At 35.6% G+C, this 16,805-nt stretch overlaps 1 protein-coding gene across 1 annotated transcript in view; it reads left to right on the forward strand.

Moving 5' to 3' along the window:
- Window positions 1-16,805, forward strand: part of LOC116737165 (potassium voltage-gated channel subfamily A member 1) — a 35,038-nt gene that overhangs the window by 11,766 nt on the left and 6,467 nt on the right. The window lies entirely within an intron of this gene.

Consider the following 16,805-nt stretch of genomic DNA (forward strand, 5'->3'; position numbering starts at 1 on the left):
TCCTCTGGATCATTTTTACTTAAACTGTTTTAGATTTTTGTCTAAAACATTCTCTCCCATTAGTTCATTTTTCTGAGTTTTCTGTAAATTTGCTCCAACTTTAGCTTGACAATTGAGCCAAAAGTTTGTGGCAGCGTTGAGATGTTTGCATGTTGGAAATGGTTTTTAATTGCTGCTCAACAGACGATTCAATATGGGAAAGAAAATACCTTTCACTATCTTATAAACCAAATAGCGTAGTTACTTGCATAAAACCATCTTGGGGAAAAATCTGACCAAAATGCTAAATGCTGCAGCAAATTCAGCACTGCGATAAGTTCCCTCTCTTTGATTAATTTTTTAACAGATTCACAAAGTAAATTGCACTAAATTCATGTAGGAGAAAACTCTAAACAATTTGCACCTATTTTTCATTCAGGTTAAAGTTATTTAGCGACGAATAAAACTGAAGCAGTGAAATAATTAAATGAAAAGTAACCAATTATTTACTTTATTATCAAAACAAAAACTTACTGTATAAAATTATGCAGTGCTTTCACACTTTATGCTCATTAAACTGAAGCATTTAGGGTAAAATATCCTCACTTTTCTCTATATTTATGTAAGTAATTATCAGGACTAAATGTGTCAGATTTCAAATGTTTAATATATATATACATTATATATTTTTATATATATTTTCTAATATATTTAATAGATATATAGTATACTCAAACTTTACATTTTTAAAACAACAACCATTTGATGTGATGAACATTTCTGGTTAAAAAAGTCAGAATCTCCTGTTAAAATATTAGTTTTAACATAATTTAAGACAGATTTTTATGTATTAAGTGAAAATAATTGAAGCGGGAGTTCCACAGGGAATTATTTTAGGCCCCATCTTTTTAAATTAAATTTTAACAATCTCATAGATAATATCTTAATATTAGAAAAAAAAAAGAAAAAATAAGAAATGTCAATAAAGTATTTGAGATAAATAAAAAGAAAGACTTTTCTGATCTTCCCACAAAGTTATTAATATCTTCTATTTTTCACTAACTGTTTTTTTATACTAAATCCTGCATGCACAGTTGTGGCAGCAGTTTGATTAAAAGTGGATCTCATTTTGAAAGGTTTATCCCTTATTTACACTTTTCCAAAGTTGTGTTTTCTGATTGACTTTTCTGACCCTGAAAGCCTCGTCTTGGTGCCACAGTGAGATCTGAGTCTGAACTTTAAGCCTCGTCCTCCAAAACTTGTGAAAGAGATTATAAAACTTCTGCATGCTCACAGAAATCCACATCTGCGGCTGTCAGGATGAGCGACGTCTCATTTCACTGAGAGCTGAGCGACGGTTGGAAAGCATCCATGACTAAAATGAGACGCGGTCCGAGCGGCTGCTGCATCTCACACGATGCCTGCAACATTTACGCACAGTGGGCCATAATTTTGTTATTTTTATCCACATTAATGCATTTAATCCGACGGGTATCTTCTGCCCTGCGTGACAGAGGTAATATCAGCTAGTAATTACATGCTTGTACACACACAGACTGATTAAAACTATTAAAACTGTCAGAAATAAAAACGTGACAGTGAGGATCAGCTGGAGACATGACGGAGGCTGGATATAAAGATGGAGAAGAGGCTTGAATTCACAGAGATGATTAAAGCGAGCTTCAGTCTGCAGCGACCTCTGACTCCGCACAGGGCAGCAAAGTGCTGCGAGCGCATGAGACAAAGCAAAGAGGAAGTTACATAATACACACATTCATAGAAAAATATAAATATATATGAGCACACACACAGAGAGAGCGCCAGTCCTCAGCTGCAGGCTTCAGTGCAGCCTGAAAAAAGAGGCAGAGCAGCCAGAGAGCAAAGATGGGACAGTATGAACCGGCCATGACTCCGGAGGAAATGCTGCTTTCAGCTTCCATCATGTTCGTCCAGACGAATCAGTCAGGGCGGTTTATGGAGCCGCTAAAACGTCTTCAGATGCAGGTTTTCTTATCACACCATCATTAATTAATTTATTTTTTTAATCAACTGATTTTCTGCAGGTTTTACAATGAGGTACATTCCTGTAAAAACTAGTCTCCTCCTTAAAATGTATCCTATTTTTATGTCACACAAATTCTGAATATTACAAAGGAGTACTACTACTAGTACTAGGCTAATAAAAAATATAAGTAAAAGAGTCATAACACTGAGAGAACAAAACTCATGAGAATAAAGTCACAATAATATGAGAAAAAAGTCATAATAACACCAGAATAGTCAAAATACAAGAAGAAAATCATATTGCAAAGTCAAACTCTGAGAATAAAGTGTAATAATACAAGAAAAAAGTTTTATAATACGAGAATAAAGTCAATTTTAATAGAATGAAATAGCAATTGTGTTTTTGTTCTTTTTTTATAACATTATTCAGGAAAAAAGAGCGAGAATGTGAGTAGAGGAAGTGGAACTGCTGCGTAAACAGTCTCCACCCCCTTCAAAATAAAAGCATGAATACAAACATCAAACTACTTGAACAATTTGATAACCAAAACTTCAGCACTGATGTCAAATTTTATTCAACTGAAAGTTTACAAAACAGCCAAGTAAATTAACGCTTTAAAATTTATCTGGAAAATTTAGCTTATAGGAAGCTAAGTGCGCTAAACGTTTTCAAAGTTAGCAAAAACGCTAAACGAGAAGCTATCTCCACTATATGCGCATTAACAAAAGTGTGTCCATATCTGTAGATAAATATAATAATAATTCAATAAATATAATAATAATTCAATAAATATAATAATAATTCAAAGCATTTTGGGAAAAAGTAAGAGGAGATTTTGTTGACTGTTACTGGTTTTAGCCTCAGAACGTTTCTGGGTTCTTTATGATTCCTCTTTGAGATTTTGACCCATTATTGGAGTAATTTTGTTGGTTGGCCGCTCCCGGATCCTGGAAGGTTCTCAGCTGTTCATTGGTTTCTACATTAGTGGATAATGAGTCCAAAAGCCTTTAAAAAATTGTTTTAAACTTTGTTGTCCACTTTTCTTCAGTTAAAGGCATAATTTGTTTCTTTTTGAGATATTTATCGTCTACTTCGTGCTGTCAGGTTATATTTAAAGGATTTTTTTTTATACTGCTGCTCTGGTAATTATGAAAGTGACCATAAAAATTGTGGTTTATCTTGTAGGCTTTCATTTATCGCATTAAGCAATAAGTCAATTAATCAACTAATCACATGATAAATTTGCGTGATTGATTGTTTTACCAAACAACTTTTGTTGTAAAAGTCTTCAGTCTGCTGTTTTGGTCTCAACTGATTCTTTTTAAAGATAATTTTGTTTACAGAGACTCCATAATTTTATTTGTTGTTTTGTGTATTTATTCTGGATATTTAAAATGCCAGTGTTAAATATTGATTAGAATTTAAAGTTTATTTATATTTGAGAATGTTTTCCCATATTATTATGACATTATAATACATGAAAATGGTTTCAAAACAACAATATTATCATTTATCACAATAATTTATCGCCCAGCAAAATTTGTTATCGTGACAATAAATTAGATTTCTATGCATAGTCTGGTTGGTTTGTTGGTTCTGGATGGGCCAAAATCCTCTCAAATTCAAATTAAAACTTGTAAATATCTGGGTTCATCTGTATGCTGTCTGCATTGATTTACTGAAATAAATTAACTTCTCAACGAGGCGTGAGGAAAGGACCTCACAGCGCAGGGAAAAGTCCTGGATAAGGAGGTGAATTCAGACAGTATATATGGACTAAATGGGCGGTGAAGCATAAATAGTGCAGCCTGTACACACAGATTAACATCAACCAGCGCCTGATGATTTTTACTCTACATATTTACATTCAGCTTCATGTTTACTGAATGGTGGAACGTTTTGCGTTAAGCTACATGCCGTCCATCAGTCGTTCACCTCTGCTGTAATCAGAGGTTTCATAAGAACCAATCTTCTGTATGGAGGAGCTCAGGTGTGAACTCACCTCACACTCTGAGTCACCGTTATGCACAAACACGTGTGCTGTTTGGCTCACAGGCATTTTTATGTTACATAAACCAGAATTTGGGTTTATAAATGTCCAGATGATACCGTTAAAACCAGCTGGAAACTGATGATTTCTTTTCTGAATAATTAAAATGAAAGGAACCATCTGCAAATCAAATCAACTTTTATCTGGATGGATTATCAGACTTACCTTCGTCTCCCCAAGGTAACCAAAGGTAGCCAGGAGAAGGTAGAGCCAAACCTTTAGGGCCAGAACTCGCCGGCCCAAAAAAAACACGAAAATCAAGCGAATAAAGTCTTCCAATTTTTTTATTTTTTGGGGCGGATTCAGAGTATCTTCAGTCAGGGGCTTCTTCAGATTTGCTGTAATACAGACTGCTACAGCAGTCACTATGTAATTCTTTGAAGACTTTGAATTAATGAGTTACAACAACATTTAATTCCTCTTTGGGATCAATAAAATATTTCTGAATTTGAAGGAAAGTTTTTCATTGCTGCGAGATATGATTTTTTTCAGAAAAACACGGTAACGTTTTTTTGATAAAGAGATATTTAACTCATCTTCAAAAAGATGAAAAAGTAATTTTTGTACTATTGTTAGCTAACATTTTTTGTTTTGCATTTTTCTTTATTTTTTATTTTAGATTTTAAAATATTTTTTATTTACTCTTTTTTCTCTATTTTTAAATTTTGGTTCTTTATTACTTATTTTTAACATTTATTTATTTTAGTTGGTTAAGATTTCAAACTTATTTCCTTGCTTTTCTTCTGGTGTTTTAAAATCGAAATTGTACCACATAGCGCCCCCTGCTGTTCATCTCAGTTACCGTTTTATCAACAAAATGATTTCTCAGGATATGGGAAAATTTCCACACATTTGACAAACTGTGATCATTTTTTTACTAACATAAAAGATAAAAAATATACATGTTTGAACTGTAGCATCTAATTAGTGATGTATAATAAGATTTTTTTTAATTTATTTTATGTAATAAGTGGTGGGTTTTATGCAAACCCCCACCATGGAGTCTTAATCCGGCTTATTAACTGGAGCCGTGACAGTAAAACAGAGAGCGATCTTCTCATCAGAGTTTGATGATTTCCAGTTTTCAGCTGCCGGCTCCGTGACGTGGAAACATAAGGACTCGGATGAGCTTATGTAACGGCTGATTGTTTGGCCTCGGAGAAGAGCTGTTAACTTTAAAATGGAAATCATCGCGAGGGCTTGAATTAGTGAAATCTGTGTAAATTCCACTGAGAGGGCTAATTAATCCCTCTCACTGTTCCCAACTCGCTCTGCTTCAGTGGGATCATCGGAGCCGCCGGAGGGATCGACTTAAACATCACACGTTCATAAAACATCACCTCCATCTTAAAACTGCTCCTCCTGATTAATGATGATGGATGTTTGACAGCCACAAACGCTGATTCCCGATAAATCATTTTGTTGATTGTTGCTGTTAAGAGGGTGACTGAGATAAACAGCAGGGGGCGCTGTGTGGTGCAATTTTGATTTTAAAACCCCAGAATAAAAACAAAGAAGAAAGTTTGACCTTTTAAGCAAAATAAATGATAATCCATTTTAAAACAAATAAAAACAAGCTCAATTTAACAAATATGGAAAAAGGAGTAAAGAGAATAAATATTTAAAAAGTTAAAAAAAATACAATATTAATAATAAGCCACTACAAGAAATAATAAGAAAAAAGCAAAATGTAAAACAAAAGAAACAAATTTAAAAATGTAGAAAAAATAAATAAAATCTAAATAATATAAATCATTTATATTTATTATTTATTAGTATAAAAAATGAAAAATAGAATTAAAAATTTAAATAAAAGTGATATTATAGGTACAGAAAAAAAATACAAAACAAATCACTCAAAAAGACAAAATACAGAAAAATAATGAAGAAATAAATGGGCATTAAGAAAAACACCCATTAAATATAAACAAATATAAGCAAAAATTATATAAAAACCTGATAACTACATAAAAGTATAATAATTAATACTAATATTAGTATAACATATTATCAATAATAATAATAAATTAAAAAAGGGAGAAAATATAACTTTTTTGACGACATGGCTGTGGGAAACAGAATAAGCTTCCTGTTATGTAGCTTTTTCCTTTTTTGTAACAGAGGCACTTCTTGCATTAAAATCCGTCCACGGGCATTTAGAATGTGTTGCATATATATTTTACATTTAAAACCAAAATATTCTGGAAATAGCACCAGCCAGTCCTGTTTCCGGTGTAACAACATGGCGCATTTACTCGTTTAAGAGGATATTCTGACCTGTTTTTATTCTGGTGCAGCTTCATTTGAACTTCAGCTCCGTTTCTGCAGTTTGACTGCGCTCCTCCTGAAAACCAAGAGAAAGAGAAAAAGAGGAATCAAATAAGCAGAAAACAAGCAAACAAAGAGGCATGAGTGGAGCGTTATCTAAGCAGACAGACTGAACGCAGCGTTTCCACATGAGCGGCCGCCGCCATCGTTTCTGCATCAGCGGCTTCAAAGCGTGCAGCACGGCGCTGCCCACAGTGACCGTGATGGTGCTCGTATGCAAACAGGAGCCACATCAGGACCAAACTGTTGCTGATCCAGCTGATTAATGCAGCTGGAACAAGTGATTGGCTGTAACATGCTACATTCTGGTCCTCATTGGGTCTTTGAAATCATTATTTCTCTTTGAAAAATCATTTATATAAATTCACATTCTGGGTTTTCTTCACTCTGGAGTCATTTTGTGCAATTTGGTATAAGATTATGTCTCTCTGGGTAGATGTAGGTCACTGTACTCTGTTATCTCCTGCAGAGACACCACCTTTCAATATAAAGAGAAAGAAATTGGCTGAGTTTTTCTTGAATAACAGCTCAGATTCAATCAAATTGGATGTAAAAAATATATAAATTCAAAGCCTTTCTTGTCATCATATGACAAAAGTAGAACAGCGCTTGTAATACTAAACTTAACTTGGATTAAGGTCTGTACTTTGACTAGACTGTTGTAACACACAAAATACGACTTGACCTAAATCATGCCCCTAGCTCTGGTTGTATGTTTAAGGTCATAGGTGAACTACAGTGAGCCACAGCCTCAGGTCTTCTGCAGCCAACATGACTTTTCTGGATTTCTGCCAAAATATTCTTAAAAATGTTTTACTATTATTTGTATTAATTAACAATTCTACACAAAAACAATCACATTTTCCATTTGTGTGGTGCTTAACTGACTTAAACGCTTCACATTCGCAGAGTGACTGTCCGGTTAGCTGGTGCTTGTCTTACCTGCTATTTTATTCACAGAGCTGAATAACAAAAAACGTAAGTCACTTATATTTTAAAATAACCTTTTAACACAATATTATTAGCTTGTAGCTTCCTTGAATATTTATTAAGAACAAACGTTTAACAAAGATATCCCCATTAAACAGTGAAACCGCAGAAAAGCACAAACTGACCACTACACCGGAAGTAGCTAATTAGACAAACTTTTGTCGGAAATGACTTCATAAATATTGACGTAAAGTCAGCATGGAGATGTCTTTTGTTTTATGTTAATCGTGTAAAGCATTATTTGGGGATTTGTTCACGGTTTTCTGACCTTTGAAAAGCAGCTGAAAGCAAACCAACTCGGACAGGAGGCAAAATGTTAGCGTCGGAAGGAACGGACGACGCACGCATCCTTCTACTGCTCCCCGGAACATAAAATGCACAACGAAAGTTCCGCCCCGAAATAAATGTTTACATAAATCTAAAATTATTACGATATTAATTTCTATTGAAAATACATGATCCAAATTTTGTAGTATCTTTCTTAATCCACATTATTTCCCAGATATTACATTAGATGGTGCATTTTAAACCGAAAGATAACTTTTAAACCTTTCCACAATTTTTTTGCTGATCTGGCAACTTTATCACAAACTAAAATTTAAAGCTGATATTTTTTTTTACATTTTCTGGTTTTGGATTTATTGCATGTGTTACAATGCCTTCAGCACTTTAAAGTGTATAACATTGCAAATGTGTACCCGTCAGCAACATAAATGACAAAATATTAAATGTATACTTGCATAATAACCCATATAAAGGTCACATGAAGATGGCTGAGGTGAAAAGGCAAGTTATAAAACTCAGAAATTTGACCTGATGTTAGTTTTCAGGCTACTAAAACACGCAGATTAAAGGATTAACACAAACATTATGTGATATTTTTCTCGTTGTCAACAAATCTCATGTTCAGAGCCTCTCAGCTTCATCTAAATCTACTCTACTCCTCGTGTAAATCTTTTTTTTTAAATATATGATACCTTTAACAAAAATTGCTCAGTAATATTGTTGAAAATTACTGCAGACATAAAAAAAAAACTATTTTCTGCAGTAGATCAGCTGACATTTTCTGATTTAGTGGGAGTGAATGTTGCTGAAGAACAGAGAGTAAAGCAGGGCAGATTTGTGTAATAATACAGGACATTAAGCATCCTATGAGACATATTTTTCTGTGCTGATCGGGTTGTGTTGCTGTAGAAACGCATGAAGGGTGTTGCTGCATAAAATAAGTTTGTAAATAAGAGCGAAATTAATATTTTGGGTGAGAATCTGTAATGAGCATGATAAAAAAAAAAGGCTGTCGCTGTTTATCACCAACAGCAGAGCCAAAAAACAAAAGAACAACACAAGGGACCATCATTTAGGGACCATCTGCTCTCATAAAAAAGCTTTCATTCAGTATTAAAGTCACTGGTAAACCCATGTTTCTAACAATGCTCTGCTGCAACAACGGTGCAGTTCATGGAGGGGTTACTGGAGCAGGTTGGAGGGATTGTAACACTAACTGGAAGACATCAGATGAAAACTTAAAAGGCAAAATAAACAACAAGACACAATAGGTCAAAGTAAGGCAGAAAAACATGAGAAAGAGACATGAAAGATCCTATTGTCAAAAAAATCAGCAATCAAATGCTAAAATATCAAAACACTTTTGAGTTTTTTTTAACAAGATGTTTCCACATATTGAGGCAATTCTAGATTTTTGTTATTGCATTGTGACTTTTGACATGTAGCTTTTGTTGTGACTTCTGTTGTTCTTTGTGGCTTTTACGTTGTGGCTTTGCATTTATTGACCCTTCCGGGCCACAGTACATACTGGACAGCACCTGATGATAACCCCAAACATGCAGCTGTTGTAACTTTGATGTGATTAAGATGTTGACACGCTGTGAAAGGTGGAATCTGTGAGCGAGCCAAACCAGATGAAGGAGTGATATTTTTAAAACCAAACGGCGTTAGATCTGCTTGTTCCAATAGTTCTGATATATTAAAAGGAATTTAAATATTTTGGGGGGGATTTTTCCTCCTCTTTTAATTTGTTTATGGATGCTGTGGTACTTTTTCAATTTTTACTGCCTGGGATGATGTGTAACCATAGCAACGAGGAAGTTGTTGACAAGCACAAGCAGCTGATCGACGTTTGTAAAGCTGACTTGTTATCCAGAATCTTTATCACTTATTGAATCAAACAATAAATCAGGAAACATTACTGTTGATTTAACCTGACAGATAAATCTGGGATAAAAAAGCTTGTCAGTAATGGATTCCCTCACCTGAGTTTGTGAGCTATTTTAGGAGGCGAAAGAGGGAAAATCCTGATTTGTTATCCCCACAGCTGCGTCACATAACTCTGTTTTTATTTACATTTATTTTTAGGTTTTTTCTCCCAGCTGATGGGTCGCAGCAGCACGTTTTACTCCATGTGCCACAGGAGTCATGCATGAACACACAGATTTAATTACTCAGTAATAACGTTCAGCATGTCTCACCCCAGATATAAATAGATGCTGTGGGAGTGCGCGTGGATTGGAGCTGCTGATGCTGAGGTTGGTGTTCGCACGCCGCGGTCACTTTCTCCCAGCGACCAATCAGAGAGCTCCGCTGAGTTTCACAACCGCTGATTGTGAAGAATTTTATTTTTTATTGAAAGACCAACATGAAGAAATCTCTCAGTTCATCTCAGTTTGACTGGCTGGAGAAGATCTGTAAAAGTTGATTTTCACATTTTGCTACAGTTTCTGGACTTTGACTGGGCCATTTTGACATATAATTAGCATAATGCTACCACCACCGTGTTTTTGGAGTCTTTTCAGAGCAGAACAATTTCTCACTCACACATTTTTGCTTTATCCCCTTGATAGCTTGATGAAAAACTGCAAACAGGACTTACTTTGTCTTTTCCTCAGCAGTTTTGTCGCCACTTTTAAAGAACAGATTTAGAGTAAACGACTGACAGCTGATCAGATTCTCCCACCTGAGCTGGGAATCTCTGTTGCTCCTCCATTATTGCAATTCAATTCAAAAGTACTTTATTTATCCCAAAAGGGAAATTAAATGTCATTCAAAGAGTCGTTGTGGATGGTAATGTTGTGGGTAGCAATGATCTCCCATAGCAGTCAGTCTTCCAACTAGTCTGGAGAGGCCTCTGACTGAAGATAGTTGCTGTATGACAGTTTATGAGATGCTAACAGCTGAATTTATGGATAATTTTAGGACTTGTCCTGGATGACACCATCAGTTGTTGTAGGGCTGTGTTATGGCTTAAAAATAAAATCTCCAATTTGTTTAATTTCAAATCGAATTTTAATTAATTTTTTTTTGCTTTCTTTTTTTTAAAAAAAGAAATTACAAATGAAAGAAAACATTTTTTAAAAATGTCTTATTTCAGTCATGCCTTCTGCTGGTTGTAGAGTATCAGCGTCAGGCTACATATGAGAATATAGTCATAATATTATTAGAATAAAGATGCAGTTTTACCAGAAAAAGCCTTAAAATTACAAGAAATGGTTATTTTAATTAGATAAAATGATTAATTTTATTTTTTTAATTTATTGTATAGTGTCATGAAATTACTGTTATAGTCCATGATTGATATGGCAATTAATAAAAAGTAATGTTTAATATCATACATTAGCACAAATATCATAAAATTCCTTACAGATATTTCTAAATTAGCACCACAAAATCTGTGATTTTGATTACAAAAAACCAAACACAAAATCCTGGATAACTGATCAGTGTGAAAAGATGTTCAATATTATTTAATTTTAAGAAACACGTATCGAATGCTGAAACAAACAGCTAGTTATTGATATTTTAACAGTTGGTTTTAGCGATACATTCTATCTCTACCGGCCCTTTAAGAACATTCAGATTTTTGATTTGGCCCAAAAAGAAAATTAGTTTGACATGCTTGTTTTACAGTGTAATAGCAATAATATTTAAATCAACATATTGAGCGATATGAAGTAGCATATCATCAAATCTTCCAGTGAAGGAAATCAGCATAAAGATGGAAAATGATCAATTTAATGTAATTTAAAGGTAGATCTGTGTATTCTGGTGGTTTTGCTGCTTGAATAAATCAGAGGCCTTGACTCTGCAGGCAGCAGACCGTCTTCCCAACAGCTCATCACCATCACACTTCGCTCTCCGAGAGGACGCGGGTGTGAAGTCGTGGGCTGTGAGCAGCGCCGAATGTTCTCTCATTCATCTCCGACTGTTAAATAACCAGAATGAACTGGAGCAGAAAAGTTGTCACAACAGGGGAACATCTCTGCTCAGCCAACAGGAACATTTTACAAACCAAATGTGAGCTCGCGCTCACCTGCAACTGACTGTACGTTACGCACGAGCACGCCAACATGATGCAAGACGTTTTCCTTCCGCCATGAGGCGCAAAACGGGACAGCAGAACCAGCGCAGTGGAAACCAACACATTTTAGTCCAACGAAGAGCCACCATTTTATTTTTATTTAACCCCATTCTGTCTTGGACATTTCAGCAGTAAACCAACAATGTTTGAAAGTTTATGTCTTTTAAAAACCTGGTTTATTTTATATTGCTGGTTATTGGTTCTATTCTTACTTCTATAGTTTTATTTTTGGTAGTTTATTATTATGAAAATTGAATCATTCTTTCCTTTTTTTTAGTAACTTTCTGAGTCCTTTGATTGAACTGTAAGGTTCAATTATTATTCTTATATATTGGAAAAACATTTTGTTTATACAAACTTTTTGTCACATGGACCAAAATTGACAACTCAGAATTACTTGGCAGAAAAATAAGAACAATAAAACAATTTAAAATAAAATTTTAAGCATGCAGATATTAAAATAAAGTAGTTAGACATTTTGTCAGAGTGGTTGTGTAAATTAATGTATCCCCAAAAATTAAAAACGTTTTTGCACATTTGCTTTATTAAAAGAAAGCCATTCAAATTGTGTGTTTTGGGGAAAATATATATATTTTTAAAATGGATTATTGTCACTTTTTGTACAAAACTGGACCAAATTTAAAATTGGTAACTTTACTTTTTAAAAATAATAATTTTTTGACCTGCCAATACTTTAAACTGAGTTTTTCCAGTCCCTGAAATTGTTTAATGGGTTTATCCACTGCGTGTAAGATATTCATTTTAACATCTCTTTATTTTCCTTGATAGTTTTGCTCACTGGGGAAAAGTTTGTGGAAAATAATTTTTCTAGATTCCTTGCAAACAGGTTTGAACACAACCAATAAGATAACTTAATGTCTATATTTTTTTTTAATGTTTAAACTAATACGATATGGGGACTTATAGCAGCAAAATGGCTGTAAAATATTCCTCATATTTGCTGAATTTATTGTAACTGTCAAAAGTTTCATTTATTAATTAGATGCTAGTAATAAATCCTGAAAATCCCAATAAGAAAAAGTGGAATATTTGGTTTTGTTTGGAAACTCTGAGCCTCATTGATGGATCATGTTCCAAGCTGAGCATTATATCCTTAAAAGCAGATGTTCTAAATCCCAGCAGGGAGCGGCTACAGCCACCAGGATTTAGCCTGATCCAATTGGCTTCAGGAATCATTACACAGATATGACCAAAGTAAAAGGATCTGAACAGATTTTAGAAAGTGAATGCCGACGTTTTAAATCTGGATAACTCAGAAAAGTATTCATAAATCCAATACTTTACAACCAGAAACTTACATTAATTATGCTGAAATTTGATGGGATAGATCAAAATAAAAGTTGTGCAAATGGAAAAACGGTAGCAAAACTTAATTTAAAACTAATAAAAACAATTGCTCTCCATCCAATCTGACTCAGGTTGAACTACTTAAGAAGAATTTGAAGCAATCTCAGTAAAACATGGTTTTAAAAAGAATTGTACATGTAAATGCACACCACACTTTTCAGATTTTTTTGTAAATCAAAAGAACTTTGCAATTACTTTGTGCTTTGCGTTACAAATACCTTGAAATTGGTGTTATAAAATGACAAAAAGTGGAAAAGTTTGTATGACTCACATCCTCTAACTATGAAACTGAGGGAAAAGTGACAGTAACAAACCCAGAAATGAACACAAAGGGAAAATAACAACCAAAAAATGAAAGACTAACACTATGACAGAAATCTAAACAAACAAGCAAAGAGTCAAACAAAAGAAAGAACTGAAAAAACTGAGCACTAAAGGAAAGACTGAAGTATGGAAAACCACTATGGACAAAAAAAGTTAAAACAATTAAATGTTGAAACTAATGACAGAAAGAGACAAATGAAGGATGAGGCATGTTTAAAACAACACAGTGGTGCATTTCAGCGGGTTTGTTTTGTTTTTCATAGATTTTCTCAAGCTGATCCCATACGTATGGTGTTATTTTTTCTAATGATTTGGCAAAGATATTTGTTTTTATAAAGACTACACTAAGTCTTTATAAGGCTAAAAGGTCTTAATGGTACAAATCTGAGTTTTGATGTGGATAAAAGCCCAAAACACATGAAAATGTATTTGTTTTCCCAGATATCTGGCCACATGTGGACTGGTCAAAGTCCAAACCTGAGGCTAATTAAATTATTTATTGAAACTGTCAGTATGTCGTGACGATAAAGTATGAGATAATCCATGAATAAAACCGAGCTCCTCTGTCTTCTGCCAGTACTCCTAGTGCTAACTAGACACAACTAATCAGAGCCAGGAGGCGGGTCTTAGCGCTGTCAATCAGGGCTGTGTGCACGCTCTGCTGCAGTGCAGCTTCTCCCTGTCGGCTGAGCCTGTTCTGAATGCTAAGGCTAGTTAGCACTAATTATGGTTTTCTTGCAACAGCAAGTTCTTTTCCCACCATTAGCACAGTTAGCAGAGCCTTCGCAAGGTTGATTGACAGCGCTGAGACCCTCCTCCTGGTGCTAATTGGTTGTTTTTGGTGCTTTTCTTCAGATGACAATAGTAGGTCAGGGAGGACTTGGAGGAGGCCGATTTTTTCACAGATTATGTTTTAACGAATATGTAAAAAAATCTCTAAGAAAGCAAAAAAAATACTTTGAATTAGCATTTTCCCATGATGGGATGGTTATTCCTCCCTGCCAGTGAACTGAATGCATCCAGTCACTGTTGGGACTCAGTGTATCGTCGCTGTCATGTTTTATTTTTTATTTTCAGCTCATTAGCCTCGCTGCATGACTTCACGACGCTGCTGCAGAGCCGAAGTGACGGCTGCAAACGAGCCTCCAGCAAAACGCTTATCGTCCGAGTCAGAGGATGGGGGGGAGCGGGGTCAAGGTCGCGAAGGCCTGCGTGCAAACTCAGCTGTTTCAGGTGTTGGGAAGCCGTCGCCGTGGCAACAAGGGACGAGGTGGAAGCAGAATCAGAAAACGTGTCCTCCTCTGTGAGCTGACAGCCAAAAACAACAAAACAAAACAAAGCAAGAAGAGCCCTCCAGGTTAGCGCGATGTTTCACAGCCTCAGCAGTGAATCATCACATCCAACTGCTTCGTTCTGATTTTAATCAGCGTCAGTAACAGGAAGAACACGACTTCATCTCTGCAGCCTGCTCCCAACATGCAAACATGGAAAAAAACGCATGCTGTCTTCAGAAAACACCACTCTGCTTCATCTTTACGCCAGTTTAATGTGACCACTGGAGCATGAACACCAAAATGTCACAGCTCCAACATCTGAAAAAGGTCAGAGAGAGTGTGTGAGAGAAGCGCTCAGTTTCAGCCCAAATATTTAAGGAAGCGGATCGGTTCTGATCTGAGGGTTTCTGACTCCCAGAGATCTGTTTATCAGGAACCACATATCAACTGGAGTCAACAGGAGTGGACAGTAGAGATCCTGCAGCTCCTCCTAGTGGACTCAAAGTTAGTCAAAGTTAGGTACAGAACAAGCTGCCAATTAAAACTACACTGCAAAAAATACATAATCTTACTATTTTTATCTAGTGTCTATGCGAGTGCACTTTAAAAAAGACAAAATTAACTTACAAGTAAGTTTTCAACAAGATATGGGAGCTTGTTTTAGGTACCTTGTATAAAATATCTTATAAGTACAATAATCTGCCAGTGGAACTAGTTCTTTTTCACCAATATTAAGGAATTATTGATTTTAAAAAAACAAACTTCTATGTTAATTTTGAACCAATGACATTGCAATTAAACTATTTTGCAATTTTAATAAAAGAAAGAAACTTTCAAACTTTTGTGTGAAAAGTTTTGAGTTTTAGCTCGTTAACATGTGGCATCCTGGTCATAGAGGGACCAATAATTGGATAATTGATTTAGGGTTTTTAGGGTTTTCCCATCCCATTGAGAACAAGAATTGTAACATTTGTTACATTTTCAGCTGGTGTGGTTCCCTTTCACATTGCACTGTCAAACAAACCAAACACTTTGAAAAAAGTGTTTCCTCCTCGCCTGTGGTGGCGCTGCAACAAGAACCACAGAAGGAAATGACACAAACGCCTCTTCATCTTCCTGCGTCACAAATGTAATCAAAAATGGAGTAGCATCAGATTTTAGCGGTTGTTTCTCTTTTGTCTTTAGCAAAAGACCACAAGCCATTTCTCATGCTAGCGTCAGGCTAGCACGTTTGTTTTGGTTGAATTTACCCAGACTGCCCTGCACTGTAGTAGACTTCCTGCTTTTGAAGTGGTCTCTGGTGTTCACATATATATTTGAACCAAACCAGAGTTCACTTCAACTGAACCAAGACCAAAGTTTGAAGTTGGACCAGAATTTGCTTTTTTGGTCGGAATCAGAGTTTGATTACACATTCACACTTCCCCAAACAAACTGGAGTTGGATTAAAAAAGGAAGTGTGATGGCTGCCACTAGTTTATATTATAAACTAGCATAATTAATGCCTACCTGAGCTAGGAAGACGCAGAATGGACTATTGATGCCTTGATACGGTGATAAGTGAGCATCAGAGGAAAAAAGACGAGCCAACCTAGCACCTCCTGACCTTCTAGGAATGTCTCTACGGAGGGAAATCAACGAAGGAAAGTCCTCCTCTCCAGTGGATTTGGCTGCTGCATATGCTGCGATGGATTACACTGATCCAACTTAATGCCCACAGCGGCGCAATCATTCATAACTACAGGAGCTGCTGAGGGCTGAGGATGCTCCCTGGACCATCTGCCGCGGATGGGAGGATTAACTTGGAGGAAGATGGCGTTGAGGTGGGGGTGGAGCTGCATAAAGACCTGGTGAAACCTCACAGGTTACATCAATAAAGGGCCCTTCCTGTTACCAGCGTCTTGGAATTTGTTTGTATTTTGCTTCAAATTTGTGATAGAGACAAACTAGTTAATGATTCTGAAGAAAAGGGAAAGAGTTCAAATGTTTTACACATACAAATCTTAAAGGTGTGGTGTGCATTTGCATTCAGTCATCTTGTGCAATGAAACCAAAATTGCCCTTTCTTCTTCCCAAAACCGCTCACACTGAGTCAGGTTGGAAAGAAGGAGTCAC

Source organism: Xiphophorus hellerii, chromosome 17 (assembly GCF_003331165.1).
Source record: "Xiphophorus hellerii strain 12219 chromosome 17, Xiphophorus_hellerii-4.1, whole genome shotgun sequence".
NCBI classification, from domain to species: Eukaryota; Metazoa; Chordata; class Actinopteri; order Cyprinodontiformes; family Poeciliidae; genus Xiphophorus; species Xiphophorus hellerii.